General features: G+C 37.1%; 1 pseudogene; it reads right to left on the bottom strand.

Moving 5' to 3' along the window:
• Positions 1-9,174: 9,174 nt before the first annotated feature.
• LOC119595256 lies at positions 9,175-18,586 on the bottom strand (annotated as a pseudogene).
• Between the last annotated feature and the right edge of the window lie 6,223 nt (positions 18,587-24,809).

Here is a 24,809-nt window from a genome sequence, read left to right as displayed (position 1 = left end):
GTGAGCAAGAAATTAAATTTGATTAATGATTGATTTACCTCTGAAGTGGGCCCCGGGACCGGGGGGACGATAATACCGGTAATTTGAGCTTTTTTTGATTATCACTGGTCTTTTCTCATAGCAGCAAGGGGCCGTGGCACACCTTTGACACTCGTTAAAGGATTTTTCCTTTTTTTTGTTTTAAATACATGCGACACAGGAAACGCCTCCGCCAAAATTTAACAAAAACAGCGGCTGGTCGCTTCACAGGAGCGTCAACTGAACTTTTGGAGAAACCATTGATGAAAAAAGTAAACACATCAAATTCGATATAGAAGCAGCTTTGCTATCCTTTCCCTAAAACTTCGACAGATAGCTTTAAGATTAGAGTTCCATGGTGGACCCCAAATTTTGCCGGGCGCTTGCCGACGCAAAAGGCCCTACAGGCTTTTCAAAAAAAACCCCAAAATGAGAACTTTTGCAAAACAAAAAGGGGCAAGAGCTAGGGCTCGTAGGGTAAAACAAGCAAAAAGGCCCCCTGGCGGATTTTTGTCTCTACAAAAAAAGCAATCCAAAATATCAGAGGTTTGGCCCACATAAATAAAATCAAAAAGAAAAAACATTTAAAATAATAACATCATGAAGAGGGAACAATTTGGATCCCTAAGACTTTGCTAATGCACCGCCGGGGCATTTCTCTCATAAAAGCAGTTAGCAAATTACCATCCGCCTTCCTGCCCATCAAGGAAGAGCTGAGCTGCAAAAATTCACTTTGCCACAAAAGATGACTTTGTTCAAAAAAAGATCAAACAATGGATGAGCTTTCCGAGCCCTAGAAGCCTGTAGGGAACATCCCCAGGCCCCGTGAGACGATTGAGATGAAAGATCTTAATCATGGACATTTTTAATTGCAGAAGTGTACAAAAAAATTTGGGAAAAGCCCCCTTTTTTCAAACTCATGGCACTTCGCCCACACATTCCCATATGAAAGGGGGGGGTAATCCCGACTGCCATCTCCTACGCCCAATTGCTTGACAATTGCTTATGCAAGGTCATGGAACGAAGGTAACATGGGCTTTTGCATTTTTTAAATTCCAGTAATTTACTAGTTGACGAGAGTGCGGCTTCCGCAAGGGCCCAAAACTTGATCAGCTAAAAAGCGGGAAGTCAAAAATTTCAAGGGGCCATTGCCAAAAAAAAAATTTTATTTCAGTTTTTTAGATATAAAAAAACCCCCCCCCGGGGACATGACAGGCGATAGGGCCTACTCAAAAACTTTATGCTTTGGATACGTGGAAATTGCCTTGTTTTATTAAAAAATTTTCTTTTTCTGACAGAATTTTTGCTGTCAAATTTTTTCCGACGGTCACTTTTAGGACATTTTTGTCCAGGCAAAGGGGTCCCAAAAGGAAGTGTCTTGTCACAACATTATTCATGCATGTTTAATGACATCTACCAGCTCCTCCTGGAACTTAATACTCACTGTACCTGTGAGGGGCATTATGCATTCCGCAAAATGCGAATTCTCAGAAAATCGCCCCAAATTTGGGCCGGATATGTTTCAAACGGGGCCCTCCAGGGGGGGTTTTAAGTTTTCCTTTAAAAGTTTTGGGGGTAATTTTTCACTGGAGGAAGCCCGAACATCAGGCTAACTCTAGACAACCACCCAATCCCCTTTTCAAAATTCTGAAAATTTTTGGGGCTATTTTTGATAGTGCCATTGGAAAGACCACTTTGGGTCGTTAAAGAATAATGTCAAAAAGCATTTAATTTATTAAAGTGCATTTCTGGTAAAAATGGGGAGCTGAAGACAGTTTTTGCAAATGGATATAAAGCCCTGTTTGGGGTTAAAGTAGATTAGGGGTCAATCGGTATGGTTGGCATCGAGAACAAGTTGAAAGGTTTGGGGTTTTTAGGTTTTTGGGGTGTTGGGAACCCAAAGGGCGGGGGGGTGGAGACCTCCCCTCCGCTCACCGGCCAGTTAGCCCGAGGGCCCTTGGCCCGAGCCCCCCGGCATGGGGGGCACTAGGGCCCCTTTTCCACAGACTTAAACCCCCCCCAAAGCGGTATAGATCTCTCCCTCTCCCTGGTTCGGGTTTTTGGGGGGAACCCCCAATTTTTTATAGTGGGCCCTGCTTTCCCGGCGCCAGGGGGGCGCCGAGGTGAGGAACCTTGTTAAAAACCCCCTTTTTTAAAATTTCCATTCAAAATGAGGGGGTGCGGGTGTTGGTCGTGATGTGAAATAAATTTGAGGGAAATAATCGATCTTTTTTTCGAATTTTTGCTTTTAAAACTTTTTTGCAAAAAAACCAAATTTTTTTTAATTTTTAAAAAAGTTTTAAAATTATTAAATCCTTAAAAACCCTTAAAAAACTCTGGGGAAACACTAAAATACATGGGGAAAAAATCAAATTTAAGTAAATGGGTCCGGAATTTATCCTGGAATGAAAAGGCTAAAAACCGGGCCCACTTTATTTTTTCAGACTAGGGGGTGCCCTTTAAAAAAAAAAATTTCCCTTTTGGAAATGAGGGTCCCTCCCAAAAAAAACCCAAAAAAAATAAAAATTTGGGGAAGGACGGAAAACAAAGGGGGGAATTTGGGGCCCCCATAAAGACCCGAATTTCCCACCCCCCCCAATTGAAGTTTTCCCCCACAATGCCACGTTTACCCCCCCCCAAAAAAAACCCCCTAATGCAACACTCGCAATTTTTTAAAAAAAAAAAAAAAAAAAACCCTTTTTTTTAAAACCCAATTTTTTTTAAAAGAAAAAAAAAAAAATTTAAAAAACCTTTTTTTTTTAAAAAACTTTAACTTTATAATTAAAAAAATAGTTCCCCGGTTTAAAAACCTTCCAAGGGGCCCCGGGTTTAAACCAAAAAAAAAGGAAAAATATGTTTTTTTAACCTGGGAAAACCTATGGTAAAACCGAATCCCCCAAAAAACAAAAAACTTTTTCCCAAAGGTATGGGCCCCGGGGTTTGTTGTAGGATTTTTTATTTTCTTGAATCAAAAAAGGGTTTCCCGAAAACAGACATTTTTTTCTTTTTGATTTTTGCTTTTTTTGGGGCAGGGTCGGGTTTTGTTAAACCCAAACCCCAGTCCTTTTTAACCCCCGGGTAGCCCCCTTTTGGGGGGGCCCCGGTAAGGTTGGGGGGGGTTTTTGGGTTTTTTCTTTCCCCCCTCCAAGGGTTTTTTTGGGGGCCGGATTTTTGTTGGGGGGGCATAACTTCCGCCCTTGCCTAGGCTTGGGGGGGTAAGGTTCCTAAAACTGATTTTGTGAGGGAAAAACCCCCGGGTTCCCCCTGGGGGGTGAAAAATACTTTACTTCTTTCATTCTTTTATTTTATTTAAATTAAACCCTTTATCCCCTTAGGCAAAATTTTTGACAAAATACCTTCATAAAATTAAAACCCCTCCCTTTCCCCCAAGGAGAGGGGAAGAGGGGCAAGAAAATTAAAAAGGGCCCTTTAAAAAAAACGAGAAAACTTTTAAAAACCCCCCCGAAAAACAAAGGGTTGGGGTTTTAAAAAAATTTGAAAATAACGTTTTTTAAATGCCCCCCTTTTTCATAAAAAGTTTGGGCAAATAGCATTTTTTTTTCAAAAAAATTCGAAATGGACCCCTTTAAAAAAATAAATCCCCTAAGGGAATTAATGACAAATTAAAAATCTTCAAATTAAACCCCTTTTTCCCCAAAATAATGGGGAAAAATTTTACGGGGTGGCTGGAAAAATAAATTTTTGAATGAAACCCAAAATAGGGGGAAATTTTTTTTAAAAAAAAAAACAATTCAACGAAAACTAGGGTTTTTTTCCGCTTTGTAAAAAACCCCAAAATTTAAGGGTTTTAATACTTTCAAATAAACCCTTTTTTCCAAAAAAATCTTTAATAAACAAAATTTTGGCACACCTCATTAAAGATTGAAAAACCCCATAAAAATTTTTTCCAAAAGTCTGGCCCCGAAATCAATTTTTAAAATTAAATGGGGGGTCCCCACACCGGGGAAAGCGGGTTTCCTAAAAGGAACTGGAAATTAGATTATGAAGGGAAAAATTTTTTCGAACTAAAAAAGTGGAAATTTACCACAAATATTTTTCTAATCTAACACTCCCCCCGGAAAAATTCGTAAAATTCGCCGGGTAAGGAAAAACAAAAAAAACTTAAAGAAAAATAAAAGTTTTTTATTTAAATTTTTTACAAACGACAAAAAATTAAAAAATAACCTAAGTCCCCACCCCCGGGTTCCCCTTGGGTTGTCTCCGCACTTTTAAAACCAAAGCGCTCTTGAAGGGGGGGGGGTTTTCCAACCCCCAAAAGGGCCCCGGGAACAGGGGGAAAGGGGTTTAAAAAAAAAAAAAAAAAATTTGGGGGCAAAGGATTCCAAAAAAAAAATTTTCGAATTTAAAATGGAATGCTTTTAAATAAAATAAAGAACTTTAAAATTTTTGTCCCATTTTCCCGTTTTTATTTAAAAAAGCATTTAATCCTCGTTTCTCATCTTTTGCGGAAAACCCCCTTTTTTGTGGGGTGTAGGTTTGGGGGGGGAAAAAATAAACCCCCAATTTTTAGAAGGGGACTTTTGATTTCTTATTTTATAAAAAAAATTAAAGGGTTTGGGAAGCATTTAGTCCCCTATTCAGGAAAGAAGTTTTTTTTGGGCCGCCCACAAAAAAAAAATTTTTTTTGGGGTTTTTTGTTACATCGATGGGGTTTGGGGGGGGTCAAATTTTCATGAATTAATGGGTCGTCTTCTCTGAACCCACTAAAGCTGAATTAAACAAATTTAAATAGTAAACACAAATTTTATAATTATACTCAAGCTCAGGTATACCTTCAGTATATCTTCACTATATAAAGTGAATTATTCACAAATATTTTCTATATCCCAAACAGCTGCTTAGACAATACCATGTTGGAATCCTCTGATGAAAGGAAAAAAAAAATTCTTCTTATTGATAGACCAAAATATGGAAATTTTTTAAAACAAACAAAGCAATTTTTTTTTCTATATTTCAAAATTTTAAAATACATTTTTTTAAAAAAGTATCCCAAAACATTCTCACAGCCAGGTAACACCACCTTTTGGTTTTTTTCTTTCCACATGCAAACATTAAAACACAACCAATCAAGAATGACTGCATTTTTAGGGAAAAAAGTATTAATTACCTATTCTACGTCAGATGTCACCTCACAAAGCCTCATAAGGGGATATCAATAACTTTGTTTTGTATAGTAAAAGGGTAAACTCATACAGGTACATTTACCCTATTTTCAATATATCTCTGTTTTACAGAACTTTGGTAAGTAGCCTTTATATATGGGGGATGAACACACCCATAAAACACTTTTTCTTTGTGTAAAATATTTTCCCTGTGCTTTCTATAACAAAGATCTACATTTCAACATCCAACTGATTGTGCTTCATCAATAAAAGACATGCACCTTCCTAAGTGTGCTTGCAAAAATGAGGTAAATGTAAAAAATTTATGGTAATTCTACAGTAGTAAACGAAAGCAGTAGCTTTCTTTGTAAATTTTACAGTAAAGACAAAAATTCAACACTAAAAGCTATGCAGAATGCTACGAGCATTAACAAAAGAAAAAAAAGAAGAGATGATTTGTAATTGATTTCCACAGCAATTACTTTTAATCATTATAACTAGCAGTGTAATAATTTACATTCGATGTTTTAAACTTCTTTATGGAGTATACAATACCTCTTTATGGGTTATTTAATGGAATTTTTGGTGTATTTTTGTTTGTTGTTTTTAATGGACACAGCCTGCACTATGACTTGCACTATAGGGGTTAAGTAAGGACTTACTTTTCTATGTACCATCAAAATGGAAAAGTTAGAAATATAGAGGATTGTTAAGATTCATATATAGCAATAAGAAATGTTAAGAGGTGCAGTTACCGAAGAGGAGAATAGTGCTCGGGAGTGAAAGCTAAACATTAGGTACTGAAAGCATTGTATACGTAATAACCATTTTTAAATGCTATCCTTATGGAAGCAAGGGTATTCTTAAATCACCCTCCTCTTTTGTGATTTGTAAAAATAATAATAGCAAATAATTTTTTTTAATGTGTATAAAAAAAACTTATTTTCAAGTCTGCATTACCTGCCCTTTAGGTGTCAGGCACGAACCCTGCCCATCCTGACATCCTTATTACAGATCCTATCAATTTTCCAAACCACAACTTTTTTGGCTGTTCTACAACCCTCCTCTTACAAGGTTTGTCTTTAGAGTAAAACCACCTCAGAGAATCAATTCAAAGTGACCATATAACTAGAGTTGGCAGTCCTGGATGGTGAAATAAAAGACCCTACCCCAGTCTTATAATGTAAAACACCCCGTGGATATAAGCCTGCCAATTGAAGCACATATGACACAAAGGCCTACTGCAAAAAGTGTCAAGACAATACTCCAAGGTATAGGTTAAAGTCCCATTTCATGATGAGCACCAAAACTAGCAATGTCAGAGCCTTGAAGACATATTTTTGTCCTGCAAAGACCTAGGCATTTCCGATACTTTACTTTTCCTGCAAGGGCACCCATTTTGACTTCATGGTCTGAACACCATGAGGTATGAATTAAATTATTTAGATATAATAAAATAATCAGGACAAAACTCCTGGTGACTTTGATTTCTTCACTGCAAGCTTTATAAAAAACTGATAAGGATTTGCCTAGCATACTTGGATCTTGGTCCTTGTTCAAGAAACCTTTTGACCCTAGGGCTTTGCTCAGCTAAACAGTAGCCTAAGGGTCTCCCGAGGCTCACAATATAAGATAGCAACTTCATCAACCAAAGTCAAGATCAGAATTGTACCATGCCCAGTCCTTGCAAGTGCTGAAAAGAGTTGATGCAAGAACATAGGCTTGTCTCACTCCTGAATTCATAAGAAAGAAGCTAGTCATGCTTATTACAATTTACAAACACTTTTCATTGCTGATACACCGGCTTACTACTAGTCCAAGTCCCTGGCCAATCTCACAATAGTGCTCTATGGTGAGTCAAAGCACAAGGCCAGAGTCTACTGTGGATATGCCAACATGAATCCATATAAAGCAAGTACTGTGCCCGAATGCTGAGCAGTATACCTTAATGCTTGCTGCAGAAACCCGCAATCCCTTTCCTCTTCCAGAGAGGATATTGGTAAAATAAAGCCTGACATTATAAGTGATAAAACCAAATAATGTAGTGATTACTGTAGGGTGGAATTTATTAATGGCAGGTTTGCTATGATACTATTTGATGCATAGTGCACCAGAATCCTAAAAAATATTGTTGCACTTTAAATTGTTTTCATTCAGTTATTGATCATTTAAAAATAAATATATATTAAGGTAAAAACAAATCTACAGAAACTATTTGGGAAAACAAGAAATGTTTTAAGCAAGGCTGCCCAATCCCCTCCTTTGCTAAACCCTCAAAGATAATGATAAAAAAAAATATATGCACTTCTTAAAAATAAATAAATGGGATCCTTGTTATGAACACAGCAATTATTCCTCAAAAAAAAATTTATGGGAATCAGTTCTGGAAAAATGACGATGGCTCTTTATCTTTACACAATGTTTGACACCTATGTAGAAAGATATACTGTTTTCTTATGTACTACTATATTTCCCATATTTATTCAGCCATAAAGCATGCACTGAGTTATGCATATTTCCCTAACATCCTGAGTCAATCTGAGCAGCACCCAGATGTAAAAAAAGCCAAAAATAAAAATAGTAATGATAATGATGATGATGATGATGATAATAATAATAACAATAATAACAAAAATTAATAATAATAATAATAAAGATAATAAAAAAAATAATAATAATAATAATAATAATAAGGATGAGGATGAACTTCAAGGTGATCATCATGATGATCATGACGATGAGGATGGTGATATGGCGATGGTGATAGCAAAGACGATAGAAAAAATGATTTTTCATTATAATAATAAATGATTCAATAATAATAATCATCAAAAGGGTTTGTGATTTGCAATGCGTTTCAAAAACACAAAAATTTTTTGGTTTTACCCTTGGCAAAAGTGTCTTCATCAAGACTGGGATATTCATTAAAATTTTCTATTTTCGGTTATAAATGCATGAAGGAGGCTTCCCAATCATGAGTACGTTTATGCATGAACACAACTGATAACCCATTGCCGCCGGGGGTATGTACACACATGCCATGGCATGGCGGGACCATCTGCCGGGGGCATGTACGCACATGCCATAGAGTATGTATGGACATGCCATGAGTTTTTTTTTGTTACAATCACGGCAAAATTATTTTTTTTGCAAGTGAAAGTGTGATTAAGTCGGTTTTAAACACTTTCTCATTTTTACCATGCAACAAACAAAAAAAATGCAACAACCACAATTTCAACTCCATGATGCCACACATGCTTATTTTATTCGGACTATAGCCCGGAAAAATGTTTCAACTATGGAGTCTATATAACAACAAAAAAAAACCCTTCAGTCTCGATTTATCAGGAAGTTTGGCAAGTAGAGCTGTAAAAAATATGAAAATTGAAAATACAACATATCTTCGTAGTATTACGAAGAAACGGCATGGGATGCTGGTATTTGGGATGAGTGGTCGCGCATGCTCGGGGACGATATAAGCCCCCGGGAGCGAGGCCGGCCTCTATGAAAGCTACCCGTCAATTATGGGTTAAGTAAATTTAAGATATACCCTAATTTTTCATTTAGAAATGACTAAAAATATTTTTATTTCTATTTTCAAAGAATGGGAATAATTTATACCCCTTCTTAAAAAACAAAACAAAAAAACTCTGAAGTATTTTATACATTCATTGTTAGTATAAATCAACAGCAACTTCATTTTATTTGCAACGATTGCAAATTTTTTTTTTTTTTTTTTTTCTGTCTTTTTTCCTTTAATACAAAACTAATTACAAAACCTAAAATCTATAAAAAATAAATGTTTCCTTTCGATTCCCTTCACATTCGACATTCACGCTTTGCTACAATATTTCTCTACACCCTAATCTCAAAAATAAATAATATTGCACAATTTGGGAAAAAAAAAAACATATTATGATGAACAACACCGAGGGGTCCTTGCTAACATTTATTTGGCACAACCCTTTTGCCCAATTTGGCCTTTAATAGCAGTACAAATAAAATTTTTCCTGCATAAATCTTTTATCAAGATCTACTCCTTTTTAAATTTGCAAGCCTTGAGCATATAGACACATTTCCGTTGCAATTGCCCGTGCGCCACTTGCATAGGGGCACCCTCCCAGCCCCAGCAACAAAAGCATCTACAACACTGTGCCCATCTGGGGGAAAAGAAAAAAATTTTAAATCAAACTACACAAGACAGTATAAAAATACTTAGTTTATTTTTATAACATTTACAAGGGATCAAAAAAATGAAAAAACAAAAACATTATTATCAAAATGAAAGTAAATTTCAAAATGACATTTTAAACTCCTTTAAGCAACAATTATTTTGCATCAACTCTTTCCAAACAAACAAAAAAAGAATACAAATAATAAAAAAAAAGCTCACAAACAAATTCACGTAACATATGCGTGGACACACACACCACAAGAAAATAAAAAATTAATAGTAAAAAAAAATATATATTATATAATAATATATTATATATATATAAATATATATAATAATATAAAAATTTTTATATTTTTATATATATTAATATATTATACAAAAATACATACATAAAATTTAAATATTACCTTTTCATAACCCCTACATAATACATACATAAAAATAAAAATATAAAATATTTTATATATATATATATATAATATAAAATAGATACAGATATAGATTTTTTTTTTTTTTTTAAAATTGATATCTAAACATTATCATAAAAAATATGGGTTTGCTTGGGAAAAAAAAGAAAATTGGACCCCCGGGAAACACTGACCCTTTTGCAAAGAAGGCACTAGATCAAAAAACGTTAAAACCCCAAACCCCAAGATTTTTATTATTTTCCCCCGTAGTTTCTTTGGAATTTTTTAAATACAGTTTGGTCCACATGTGTCGCCAGCAAGGAGTCATCAGTAAGCCCGTGAGATATGATTTCCTCATTTCCCTTTAATTGGCAAAAAAAAGTATTTTTTTTTTAATATAACTGATATCATACTGTTTTTTTGTTATTTTGTTATGATTCTTTATTGTTAGTAACCCTTTGCCCCTGGGTGGCATGTATGTACATGGCATGGCTTGCCTGGACAATATTCCGGGTGGTATGTGTATACGTGCCATGGTCGGCCAGTCCTGTTTTCCGGGGACATGTACGATCATGCTGATACAATTGCCCCAGCGGCGGGGTCTGGGCCACTACAAAAGCAGCCCAGGAGGGAGGGCTTTTTGTACCCGGGAAACCACCCAGCGGAAATTGGGTTAAATTTTTGGTAACATTTATGAAAATGAAATAAAAACAAAAGACCCTTTCCAAAAGTCAGGAAAAGGGTAAACAGGCGAGATAGGTAGGACTAATAACTGACCCTTGGAAATTTAAAACAGTTGTAGAGCCATCTATGTATAAATACAATAAAAAAAACTTATATTACAGTGGGCATAGCAGTATTCTTGCCATCCGTGCAGACTGGGTTAAAAAGCACAACATCTTACACCAACCTGTAGAGCAATAAGGATGTTGGGGGAAACGCCCTGGCCGTATGTGTCGTGCAGTGGACAGCCAAACCTCAGTGGAGAACCTTCAGGACTTCATCTAACATGTTCTTCATGCTGCCTGGAGTCCCAACGCCAATGGTGTCTCCGAGGGAAATCTCATAGCAACCCATCTCATACATGGCCAAGGCAACCTAAACAAATCGTGGACAATCACTGTATTTTTCTTTATATTGTTATCTAGTTTAGGATCATCATTCTTATATTAATTAAATAACATTAAAGTCCCATCTACTTATTAATTATTACATGTAAAATGGCACTTGGCCTTCTAATTTCACAAACGACTTTATGAAATCATTGATATTATACATTTATTGGATAATTATTTGTGAATATTGCAATTTCAGATTTCAATGATGGTGAAATGACCTATGAATAACTCTTAAAGTGGTATTGGTAGTGAGAGAGCGACAAAAAAAGTATGTAGATATTAAAAAAAAAAAAAAAAAAAATGCAGTTAAAACTCATATACTTTCAGATTTCAGTCAGTTTGCTCTAGATAGTTTAACCCGTTGCCAACAGGTGGCATGTACATACATGCCATGGCATGCCTGGATTTCATTTGTGTGTTTATGTATATGTATATACATATAATTATATTATATATATATATATATATATATATATTTTATATATATATATATATATATATATATAATATATATATAAATAAAATACATTAAAACAATATATACATATATATACATATATATACATATATATAATACAATATCATTTTACATATATATACATATATATACATATGTAAAGAATATAGAATATAATAATAGACATATATATATTAACATATATATACATATATATATATGTATGTGGTGTGTGTGTTTGTGTATGTTGGCATACGTGTGTGTTTACATGTGCGTACATGTATTTGTGAGTATTGCAGGAGTGGGTAGAGGTGAGAGTGTGACATAGATGTGCAAAATGGTCAAGTAAAACTGAGGATCGGGGAAGAAGAAGAAACGAATGACGAACGAAAAAAAAATCACGTATTCATAAAAACATGAATATAAATTATATCTATAATGGAAGTGAAATATAAAATTGTTGAAACTAGAGTTTTTCTTATAAAATAATGATCAACCATGGAGTCATATAAAAACAAAAATATCCTACAGTCTTGATTATCAGAAAATCAAATAGGACCTTAGAAAATAATAATAATGAAAATACAACATAGGTTCTTAGTATTATGAAGAAAAGGCAAAAGGGTGCTGGGATTGGGCATGAGCGGTCGCGCATGCTAGGGAACGATATGAGTCCCCCAGCAGCGAAGCCCCGGCCACTTGAAATACAACCAAAGAGAGAGGGCTTGCCATAGGGAAGTAACCCCTCCCAAAGGGTTAAAAGACACCCGTTGCTTGTGGACGGTGCACTTGCCCGCGAGCAGTAACTTTGAATGTCATCCCGAGAGCCTCTTATCTAATACAGTTTCTTCCTCTCTCTCTCTCTCTCTCTCTCTCTCTCCTCTCTCTCTCTCTCTTTTCTCTTTTCTCTCTCTCTCTCTCTCTCTCTCTCTCTACTCCTCTCCCTCCTCACACACAACACACACACACCCCACACACACACACACACCACACACACAAAGTTGAAAGTTTATGTTTTTACATTAAAATTTTTATCTATCTGTCTGTCGTCTGTCTGCTTCTGTCTTGTCTGTCGTCTGTCTCCTGCGGCTCCTGCCCCGCCTGCCTGCCGCCTGCCCCCTCCTACCCACCCGCCTGCCCCCTGCCTGCCGCCTGCCCGCCTGCCTTTCCTGCCTGCTTGTTGCTTGCCTGCCTGCCTGCCTCTCTCCTATCCCAGGTGGAGGGGTAAGCGGTTTTAAATGAAAGATCGGGGGGATATGGAGGACAAGGGTAACACGAGGGGGGAAAACCGTGACGTAACTCTAATGGGGAGTGTCGCATTTGGGTTTGAGGGGGGGGCATGGTCTAGGATTTTCATGAAAGGTGGGGAAAAGGGTGGTGGGGGAAGCTATAGAAATTTTAGGTAAATACGGGCTAAATAAAAAAACCCGAAAAAAATACGGGATCACCGGCAGATACAAAAAAATTGAATAGGGGCCCAAAAGTATTTTCTACTATGCTTAAGAAGCAGAAATCGTGTCTCCCTATAGAACGAGTTAAAAGTGTGAAAAGGACATGGAAAATCACCTTCACCTTTACGGTTTCCCACGAAAATGAGAAATTTATCTAAATGTTAGATGAGCACGGCCACAAAGCTTGTAAAAGTAGTGTGTGTGGTGTGTGTGTGTGTTGGGTGTGTGGTGTGTGGTGTGTGTGTGGGGTGTGGGGGTTTGTTTTCGGTGTGTGGCGTGGGCGATGTGTGCGCGTTTTGTGCGCGGTGTGGCGTGTGTGGCGTGGGGTGGGCGTGTGTGGGCGTGTGCATGGGTGTGGGTGTGGTTGTGTGTGTGTGTGTGTGTGTGGTGTGTGGTGTGTGTGGGGGTTTGTGTGTGTGGGGTGGTGTGTGTGTGTGGGTGTTGTGTGTTGGGGGTGGGGTGTGGGGGGGTGTGTGGGTGTGTGTGCCTCCGCAGCTGTCTCACTATTCCTTCCACACCACGTGCTAGGGGGACGCTCATTACTTATACCGAGGATGGCCTAGCTTAGACAGTTCATGCCCAAAGCCCGACATGGTAAGGTCAGCCTAGCCTTCGCCTCAGGCGGGTCGGCCTGACCATAGACCCCGCGCACAGCGCTTACCCATAGACATCATCTCCTGTGTTCCCTTACTGTGCTGTACTCTTCATCAATAAAGAGTCAAGCTGTCACACAACTATAACTACCCTGCTAAGCCACTGTACCAGAGTTCTTATAGGGCTCTTACGGGGTGTGTGTTTTTGGGAGAGAGAGAGAGAGAGACAGAGAGTGTTTTGGGGGGAACAGTTGGCAATCTACAATCTCTGATGACGTATAGCAAAACACCTATTCCATTTTGGGGAACGTACAGTAAAAATTTTTTTAAAGCCCTGTGGAGGTGGACTTTCCCCAATCCATTCCCCCGCATTTTTTCCATATTTGAAGTTTGAGGTTTGCTCCCTCCACAGATCCCCGCTGTCGGAAACTGGGTGCACCCCTTACCAAGGTCCAAAAATGTTTATCAAGTATAAAATTATACATACAAGCATTATACAGAATTTTGTAAAATACTATTTGAAATCTAAACGGCCTTATTTTTCTATATGACATATGTATGTTTTTAAAGATAACGTTGCCCCATTTCAAGGGGTCTGCCCCACCTAAAAAGCTTCCCACTGTGGAGGAGAGTTGCGAGTAGAAAAATGAATAACAATTCTGGTTTTTTTAAAAATAAATAAATATCTGCTCAGTTGGATCCCGACTTTTCCCCGGGCATTCCCTACAATGATGATCCAAAATCTCGGGGTGCATCATTCCAGTGACTTCTGGAAACCCATGCGACAGCCTTTGGCTGGGATCCCACTATGATGAAATTTCCCACTCAAATCGCTCAGCTCGTCATACACCTACACCATTACTTCAGATGTTTTGGCTTTCTGACATTTATAGGTTCCCTGGCTGTAAGGGGTTAAAGATCTTGAACATTATGAATAGAAAATCAAAAAATGACAATTGACATTCCCATAGCTGTTTTTAAATTATTTTCCCAAAAAAAAATTGACTATAAATTTTTGGTAAAAATCGTGATTAATCTAACATTAGGCATACCAACTGCATGCACGGATCATTGGCATACCACCCCCCCACGACATCCAAGGGGGGGGTTTGTCCTGCATTTTTAAGATTTTTTTGGGATGTGGGGCTCCCCCCTTTGGGGGACGGGATTGCGGACATGTCCCACTTTTTTAAAAATACAGCTATTAATCTCACAGTAAAAACACCCCCTATACTGAAAAAAAGTTCAAAAACCCCCATTATATAGTCCCATACTAGAAAATACCCAAGGGTACCCCACTATAAAATTTCAAAATGCTATCCTCATTCCCATCGCAAAGGGTAGTACATAAAAAAGAAAGAGAAGAATGAAAAAAAAAAAGGATGAAAGAAGAAGTAAATAAATATATAATAAATAAAAAAGAAAAAAAAACTAAAAGGGAAAGGGAAAAAAAAATCATATAATAAACATATAAAAAAAAATCATACATACCTTTGCTACTGCCTTGGGGTCAAAAAGGGCCTTCATAGGGACACCCACCCCAGGGACTAACCCCCTTTCACGAAACCCAGCCTCCCTTGCAGCATCCCTAACACTTGAATCTTTTTAAGGATCGGCAATACTGCAATTTATATTTTTTTGCAATGTCTCTGAGGCAGTCCAAAAATTGCCTTCCTCGCACCCGCTGTTTCCCGCAAAAAAATTTTTTTTTCTTTGTATTTAGGGACTGCTAAATATGAATATAAATGAATGTCTTTAAAAAGAATTTACCCCCAAAAAAACTCACCAGACACATTTTTTCAGTTTTCCCCAAAATATTTATTAAAAAAAAAAAAAAAAGACAACTAACTTTTTAATTTTGGTTGTTTAAAGAATACTTTTACAGGGCTATATCTACAAATAGTAATGCTTTTTTCTAATGCTCCAGGGGAAAAAAATTTTTTTATAGAAAATATTACCGGTGAGTAAAGCCAGCATGAGTCACTCCTTAATAAATTTTTTTACCTTTTTCCCATTTTTCAGTAATTTTTGTCTTCATCCTTTTTAATATTTGTGAAAGTCAAAAAAAAAAATTAAATACTATTAACATGATGCTATAAAAAGGGATGTAGTTTTACCCAACCATTGTGAAATTAGTTTTTTTTTTTCCACACATGGGTTACAAAGGTTGTCACCAAAAGTCATTTCTAGTCCCATATTCATCCTTTTTTTTTAATTTTTTGGATTTTCTTTTTTTTTTTCAAATTTCCATTTCTTGATATAAATTATAAAAAAAAAAATTATAATGCCCATAATGATAATAGTACTGTATTTAACCCTTTTTTCTGGAGACATGACCCACGATAATAAAAAAATTTTGGGTTTAGGGGCGGGTGATGTGAACATGCCTCGTGGAAAATTTGGCTGGGTCGGTGACCGAACTTGCCCTCCTTGAAGGCGTGGTGATGGGAAAACTTTCCACACATCACAAACCTCTTTGGAGGATGATTAACTCATTTTTTAATTTGCATTTTTCCCATCAACGAACGGGGTGGAATGCAAAGTCCATGAGCCCTGACTAAAGAGGACCCGCCCAGGGAAAACCACCCTTTTTCCCTGCTAGGGATCATATTTCTAAGCTGTGACCGGTGGCCAGGTTGTATTATGGAAAAATATATTAAAAAAAGTTTTTAAAAATAAAAAAAAAAAAAAAAAAAAAAAAAAAAAAAAAAAAAAATGTTAAATATTGTAGACTATGTAGAGAGATGATATGGGACGGTCCAAAGAAAACAGTCTAATACCATCTGGATAATGCAGATAAATTTTATAATATGGACATAGGAAAATAGCAAAAAAGCTAAAAATGCTTATGCATAAAGGAGAAAATAACTTGCAAATAGGAGGCACAGAGTCATGTCACCACACATGAGTATTTGCATGTGCCTGCCTATAAGCCACACACCTATCAGAGCAGCCACTTATAACCTAAAGCCAGATTTTGGTTATGTAATTGCCATGATACAACTGACCTAAGGGGTTAATAGCATAGAGAAAAAAAAAAAAAAACTCATGGAAAGCAGAAATCAGCGTTTATATACAGCAGAAAAATAACTTCATTACCTTTACTTGTAATCAATGAGGAAATTAAATTTTGCTCTGTTAATACCAGAGACACCTATGTGTAAAGATATTTCACTGAACCAAACTATGGCGAACGTTATCCGTTTCAAATGGCATTGGGCTAAAGAAAAACGACACATCAATAACAGAGATTCTTCTAAGCCATTTAATTTTCACTGATCTTTTGTTCCCACACATTTCTTTTCTTTAATCTGTACTTACGCAGCCTGAAATCCCTTCAGATTGGGGGTCAGTACAGGATAGGAGACACCACTAAACGTTTTAATTCCATTAACACTTTCGCTGTGATCTGCCATTTGTGGACCCATTTTGGAGATACAAAGCTGAAAAAGGAACAGAATCTGAATTCGGGAAAAGATACAATATTTTATAAAGAGATGATACTACCTGAATAATCCTTCAAAAAGACTTCCAATCTTTACACACTCATGCAAAACAAACACACAGAAATCCCCTGCATTTTCTGCAAATAAACAAATATGCACACACACACGCGCGCGCGCGCGCAATGCACCACACACAGAACGCAAACGCACCACCACCACACTCACACACACACACACAACAGAACTTGTCACATGTATACTGTACCTGGTCACCTCTACAGCCTTGTGTCCAGCTCGAGACAGCATATTAAAAAAATTCAATTTTTACGTCTGTTGGCCGGGGGCCCTTTTCGTTTTGTAGTCCACCCCGTGGGCCAACTTCCACAATCTTGACTTCTTTAGGGTACTGTGACTGCAACTGTGCCCCTCGGGTCTGTTGGATACATTATGATAATTTATGTCTTTTATAGAATGGATGGATGTTTCTTAAAACAATGCCCCCAGGGAAAAGCTGTGCTCTTTTTTTTTTGTGTGTGTGTGTGTGTGGTGTGGTGTGTGTGTGGGGTGTGTGGGGGTGTGTGTTGTGTGTGTGTGTGTGTGTGTGTTGTGTGTGTGTGTGTGTGTGTGTGTGTGTGGGGGTGGTGAGAAATGTCTCTGCTAGTGTTTAGCCACAAAGGAGTCAATTAGTAGACCTTGTGGGCTTACTTCTTACACCTTTCCTTGATTGGTGGGAAAATTTTTTTTTACTAATGTTAAAATATCGATGGTGTTATTTTTATTATAGACATTATTTACATAATGTTATAAAAATTAGTAGCAACAAAATAAGATGATGTAAAATTTTTTGTAAATCAAGGAAAAGGAAAAAAGGGAAAGACGGCATCTTGTAACTGCTCATTGGTGAATTGTACAATTGTAGCCATCTATGGGGAAAAACTTAATAAGTAAACCCCCAAAGGGGCAAGCATGTGCGTACATGCCATCCCCCAACGGGGGTTAATTTGAATGGATCAATTGTTTGAATTTGTACTTTTTACAATATGAAGACTATGGCTTCGGGTTCTGTGTCCCATCTAAGAAGAAATTTAGTTCAAGGAAAATTATGCACACACCAATATCTTTAAAAAACAACAAAACAAAACAAAAAATTTTTAAATATATCAAAAACACAAACCTGCCCCTATGCTTTACAATGAGGGAAACATAGTGCAAGAAAAACAGACATCCCCCCTTCAAAACCAATTCGGGGGATAAAAGGAAAACCCATTCATACACCTTCACAACTTGGAGAAAAAATGTGGAAAAGTAAAGTGAAATTTTGGAATTATTTTTTTTTACCTCTACATCTGTGATTTTCCAAATGAAAGCTAAAATGAGATACAGAACATTTAAATTAAATTTTAAATTAATAATTCTTTTTTACAATAAAATTTTTCAAAACCGTGTCCCCCAAAAAAAAAAAAATTTTTACAAAAGTACAAAATACTTTGAACTGGAGACTATAATTTAAAAAAAATTATTTCACTGTTCAAGTTTTCTTGCTATACAATGAGTAATTCATGTGTCTGGCAGAACTTAGTACCTCACATGGTTCTTATTGGTTCCTTGTTGACATAGAACATTTCTAATGAAAGCTAGCACAAAGTGGCCAATTATCTCTAAAGCAGTGGTTCTTAACCCAGGATTTTGGGTCACAATCAAATATTATCTAAGGCCAGATATTATCTAAGGGAAGTAATTCTCATGAAGTTCAAGGAAGTACCTCTCTGTAAAACCTCATACCATGACTGGCACATTCCTTCATGAGGGATATGCCTGCTCCTTGTATAACAAAGAATGAGTTCCAAATATATATCTATGAACCAGATGGTGCACACAACACTGTTTCAGGCCTTTTATGCCTGAAATAAACATGAAACCTAAATATTCTCTGAAACCACAATGCTCATTCTGGGATAATTCATAGATTTTTGTTTATTAATGAGAGAATATTTTAAACAGTAAGAATTTAGTCAAAGAAAATATATAATCTCCATGGTAAGTATGACTTTTGAAGAAAATTTGCCACACTTTATTTGTGAGACACTATATAAGAGCAAATATTAAATTCCACAGTGATTGTTTATCACTAATGATAACTAACAATGAATAAAAAATAGTAACGTATATACAAAGGTATTATGAAATGATGCATCATAAGAATAACCATTTCTCTATTTCGGATTTGTCGGATGTGAAGTTTTCAGTGGCTCAAAATAATACTATTAGTTAATCCATTCTTATTGTCACCGTGCACTATTTCATACATAATCTTAAAATTACTAATTTAATTACTGTTAATCATGAACATCCAACCAAATTATGTGAAATCTGACTACAATTAGCAAAGATGGAGCTGAACTTTACCTGGTCTTTTATAGCTATAATGTAAAATGATAAGGAAGTCACATAGAACCTATATGTGTGATATGACCATAAATCAAGCAGAAAAACATGAGTCCCTCAACAGTGATATGACTTGCTAAATATAGAAACTCATAGTCTTATCATAAGATTAGAATACTGCATATGCTGATAATTATTTGTAGAAACTACTCTAAAAAATATCTTTTTTCCTTTATCATCAATATCCATGTAAAAATTTTTATCCCACTACAATAAAGAAGCTGTATAAGCCACAACTTGAGATATAAATATCTGGAGATAAAACTTTCCCTAAATCTTGAAAATCCAGTCAGTGTATTGGGAGGTTTGGACTTCATTAAAGATATTATTAATAACAATAACAGTAAAGTTGATGTTGATGTTGAGAGTAATGAAGAAAGACATCTGATGATCTACAGCCCCCACCTACAAGACCTATCCCCCACAACTTCCCCTACGTGCTACAAATGGGTGGGATTCTAATCGTGGCACCAAAATAGACTAAACTCCAACAATAGATCAGTACCTGGGCACTTTAGCCCACAGAGCCTTTGAACATATGATCAACACAACACAGAAATTTTTGTTTTAGCTCAACAACAGTCCACATTGACTAATACATGGAAGAAAAAAAAAGATTAGTCAATGAAGTTGATGAATCAGAAATCTCTAAGCTTACTTAATTTGTTGAGTACAAGAAACCAAAGTAATGTTAACTCATCCCTGCTTTTTGGGGGGAGAATATCTTTAATACTTTTTAGGTTTGACACTCCTTTACACATTTATTTTCCTCTCACTGAGAAAAGAATTAATTTTCTAGTGTAAAACTATTCCCTTCGACTGCAACATCAAACGTACTTGAACATAATCATTTCTTTAAGTAAAACACAATTGCAATCATATTTTAACGTTTCCTTTGTCTCAAGCTCAATAACTAATCATGAATGAGCTTAAAATCCAAAATGGCAAACATTTCGATAACAGCCTGTAAGCCTCTCAGTGCTGACAATATAGAGCTTGTATACCTCCTCGCAATCTAATATCACATTTGGAATCAGTCTTAAACCCCTTATTCTCAGTTGTCAAAATCTTTGAGAGCAATTAAACTCTGGTGATATCTGCAGTGGCCCGACAGTGGGCACAAGAGTCCACAGAGTTAACCCGAACGTCCCACTCCACGCGCTCTGGCATGTTGCCACACGTACGAGCTGAACCTGCCAACCATGCAGTTTGCTATAACATTCTAGCACGTCACCCGGCAGGAGCGGGTTAACTGTGTCTCATCAGAACTTGAATGTTTCTTTTGGTAACCAAAGGCTAGGTTATACTGCCCAACTCAAATTGGCTATAAAAGTTAACATCAACAGTCTACTTGTGTGCACAAGACATTTAAATTTTTGGGACATACAATATTACTCTTCAGTATAAAAAAATAAATAAATATAAATAAAAAATAACTAAATACTAGGTCACAAAATGGTAATGTTTAGACCTAGAAATTCAACAACCGTAAGTTCCCGAACTACCATAGCCTCTGACCTTTTGGCACTTTGGCAAAACCCAACAAACCTCCACCATATATAGTTTATTAAAGCAATATAGTACTTAGACTAGACTTATTTGACAGCAGACTACCAGGGTGTTCTACAAGATATATATTGTCAGAATATACACTATGGAGGGCTGTTTCAAGGTTACCCATACTATTAATGTTACCCCTAAAATCAAAACAAAAGTAACCATCGCATAATGGCTAATCTTCTGGAAAAGTCTTAGTTGAAGTGTTATAGGTTGTTTCATCAATGTATCAACGTCTTCACCATAACATTAAAGTTATTGCGAAGGTTTCTGCTCAAGTAGCTTTATTCTAGCAAAAGCAATCTTTTTTTTTTCCCGCAACAGGAAGCTGCCTTCGAAGAAAACCTTGACCTCCCTATCTATCATAAATACAACGAAGGCCCCTTTATTTGAACACTATCCTTAAAACACCTTCAGTTTCCAAAGCCCTGACCCTCAGCACTCTCCTGAACTCACCGCAGAAGTGCCATAGGTCCTGCAGAAGGTCTTGAGAGCCGAGATAACATTCACACGGCACACCAGCAGCGTCGCCATGGTGGGCCGGCGGGGTCGTCTGCTCGCGCGTCGTCCGCCCGCGACGAGAGGCGACCCCGGCCCTCCCCGCCAGGAGGTCTCACTGGGGGCTAATAATACCTCCTCTTCTCCTTTTCCTTCTTCTTTTCCTTTTTCTGTCTCGTTTGTCGCTTGTTCCGCATTTTCTTTTTCCAACTGATTTTTTCTCTCCACTTCTTTTTCTTTCATATCCACAGAGGGACTAAGAAGTATATGACTAGCAGTGAGTGGGGTACACTTGCTAAGTAGGGATATGTATACTCACTATAAGGAGGGAAAAGTATACTTTCTGTATTCTATAAGGAAATGGTGACGGGGAATACGAATTAGGATTTTGTTTTCGGGGGAACGCTATTATGGAATAAAGTGGATGCTTATCGCATGTCCAGAAGTTCGTAAACGCAGGTTACAGTGGGGACTGGAATTTTCCAAAACTCTTTCCTACTTTCACTTTTAGGTTTTCGCAATATCCTGAAAGTTAGAAAACATGATTTAGAAGTCCCAATTCTTCTTTTCTACTTTTCAGCGGTCAATTCCACCAAAGCAATCAAAAATCACGTGTCAACTCACATCCAAAAAGACAAACCCACTTCAGTTTAAAATAGATACAACTCCTTTCCCTTTATACAGGAGAAACAACAGAGTGTCCGTTCCGCGCGTTGCCTAAATATTAAATGGCTATGGATAGGACACATGTCTGCGCGTCTTAGTCTGTCTTCTCAAGGACGAATTTCCATACTCTGAAAGTACCGCTACCAAAACCCGTAAAACTAGTTTTTCTTAATCTCAAGCCTTTTTGTACAAGGATATTCGATATAAATAGATACACTGTAAAAGTCACTGCTCACCCTTAGATCTGGCCGGAATAAAGGTGATAGTATGTCTTTGGTAACAGCGCACACCATATATACGCGTACACCTGCTGGTATGTATGGCTACATCCACTTACACTTGTAGTGTTACTAGTCAGTATCATTTTGTTGCTTCTTTTTTAGTTCTTTCACGCAGCATAATGATAATAATCACCACTGTAATTTCACCATTAATACCGGCATCATTATTATCATTAGTACTATTATAAATATTCCTCGTTGTATTTTTACTGTTGTTATTGCCATTATCATTGTTTTTGTTCCTATCAATTAGTAGAAGTGAAATCAGTAGTATTGGTATCGCTATCAACTTTATCTTTAAACAAGATTTATCATTATCAATATTATTATTGTTATTATTATTACTATCATCATTATTATCATTACTGTTTTTATTTCATTATTACTATTATTATGATCATTACTACCGTTATCATTATCGTAACTATTGTAGTTTCATTATTATCATTGTTATCATTATTATTATAAATATTATTATTATTATTATCATCATCATCATCAGCAGCAGCAGCATCCTTATCGTCATCATCACCATCATCATCATCATCATCATCATCACATTATTATTATTAACATCATCATCATCACATTATTATTAACATCATCATCATCATCATCATTATCATCATTATCATCATAATCATCATAATCATCATTACTATTATTATTATTATTATTATTATTATTATTATTAATATTATTACTGTTTTTTTTTTTTTTCTTAGATCTGCTAATTAAAATCAAACACCGGGTCACAACCAGCGACCTGGGGTGATTGAAGTTTGAGGCAATGGAACACCAACAAAAACACGCACACAACACTTGCAGCATGCCTCCCGAGTGCATAGCAAAGCAGCACACCACCTCACTACACTCTTCCCCCGTCCATCCAAGTCCCCTTTTCCCCTGACCGTCAGCACAAAAATGATTGAACCGCTTGGCCAGGGGTGGGAGCCATCCCGTCCTGGTGACCTAGCGGACCCCGACTAATGGAAGAGGCAGACTCAGCTTTGCCCTGGGGGACGCGCCCCCTGCTGATCCGTGTGACGGGCGACGCTCCATCACCCACCACCCACTCTTACTTGAGAGGCAGGATACATTTTAACCCCACTGCCAAGAAGCTGGACATTCCGCGCCAACCTCCAATTGGCATGTCCATGTCCGCGGGCACGGTGTTTGACGAATCACTCAGCGCCCAGTGGACATCATGCAACCGACCAAGTTTCCACACTGGGGCGGCGGAGCAGTGATCCCTCCCCAGGGAAGTAGTTGTTTAGGCAATCATTGTTGGTGGTTCCCAACCCAACATCGCATCCACGATAGACTCACCCACTACCGCATCTAGGTTCGACCCACCCAAAATTATGTAAATCAGCGCGCGTGCTCACATACGCGCACAGGCGATGCTGTGTACATGGATGCACCCACGCACTAGTATGCGGCCATTTGTGTGTGCATTCGCACTGATTTATATCATTTTGGGTGGGTCGATTCCTCGTTGTATTTTTACTGTTGCTTTTGCCATTATCATTGTTTTTGTTCCTATCAATTAGTAGAAGTGGAATCAGTAGTATTTGTTTCGCTATCAACTTTATGTTTAAACAAGATTTATCATTATCATTGTTATCATTTCATTACTATCACAGTATTACCATTATGTTTTTATTGCATTATTGCTATTAGCATGATCATTACTACCGTTATCATTATCGCAACTGTTGTAGTATCATTATTACATTGTTATCATTATTATTATAATATTAATATTATTATTATTATCATCAATCATCATCATCATCATCAGCAGCAGCAGCAGCAAGCAGCAGCAAACAGCATCCTTATCATCATCATCATCATCATTATCATCATCAAACCACCACATTATCATTTTTAACATTATCATCATCATTAAAATTAAAATCAAACACCGGGTCACTACCAGCGACCTAGGGTGACTGAAGTTTGAGGCAATGGAACACCAACCAAAACATGCACATAACTTTTGCAGCAGGTTTCCCGAGTGCATAGCAAAGCTAATTCCACTCTTCCCTTGTCCATTTAAGTCTTGTTTTCTTTTGATTGTTAGTACAAAATGGTTGAACCGCAGGGCCAGGGGTGGGAGCCATACCGTCCTAGTGACTGGCGGATTTTGACTATGGAAGAGGGAGACAGTTCTGCCCTGAGGGATGTGCACCTTGTTGATCCGTGTGACGGGCGACGCTTCATCACCCACCTCCTACTCTTACTTGAGAGGCAGAATGCATTATAACCCTACTGCCAAGAAGCTGGATATCCCGCACTAACCTCCAATTGGCATGTCCGGTCTACGCGGCATGGTGTTTGACGAACCACTTAGCGCCCTGTGGACATCATGTAGCCGATAGTCTTTATACTGGGGCGCTTGATCAGTGATCCCTCCCCAGGGGAGTAGTTGTTTAGGCAATCATTGTTGTGTAAATGGATGCACTCACGCACTCGCATGCGGCGATTTGTGTGTGCACTCGCACTGATTTTTCTTTTTTTTTTTTATTATTATTTATTATTTATGGTTGTTTTTGTAAAAGTTTCAGTT

Source organism: Penaeus monodon, chromosome 35, assembly GCF_015228065.2.
Source record: "Penaeus monodon isolate SGIC_2016 chromosome 35, NSTDA_Pmon_1, whole genome shotgun sequence".
Classification (NCBI taxonomy): Eukaryota; Metazoa; Arthropoda; class Malacostraca; order Decapoda; family Penaeidae; genus Penaeus; species Penaeus monodon.
The sequence above is the reverse complement of the archived record's forward strand: the minus strand, read 5'-3'. Positions and strand labels throughout refer to the sequence as shown.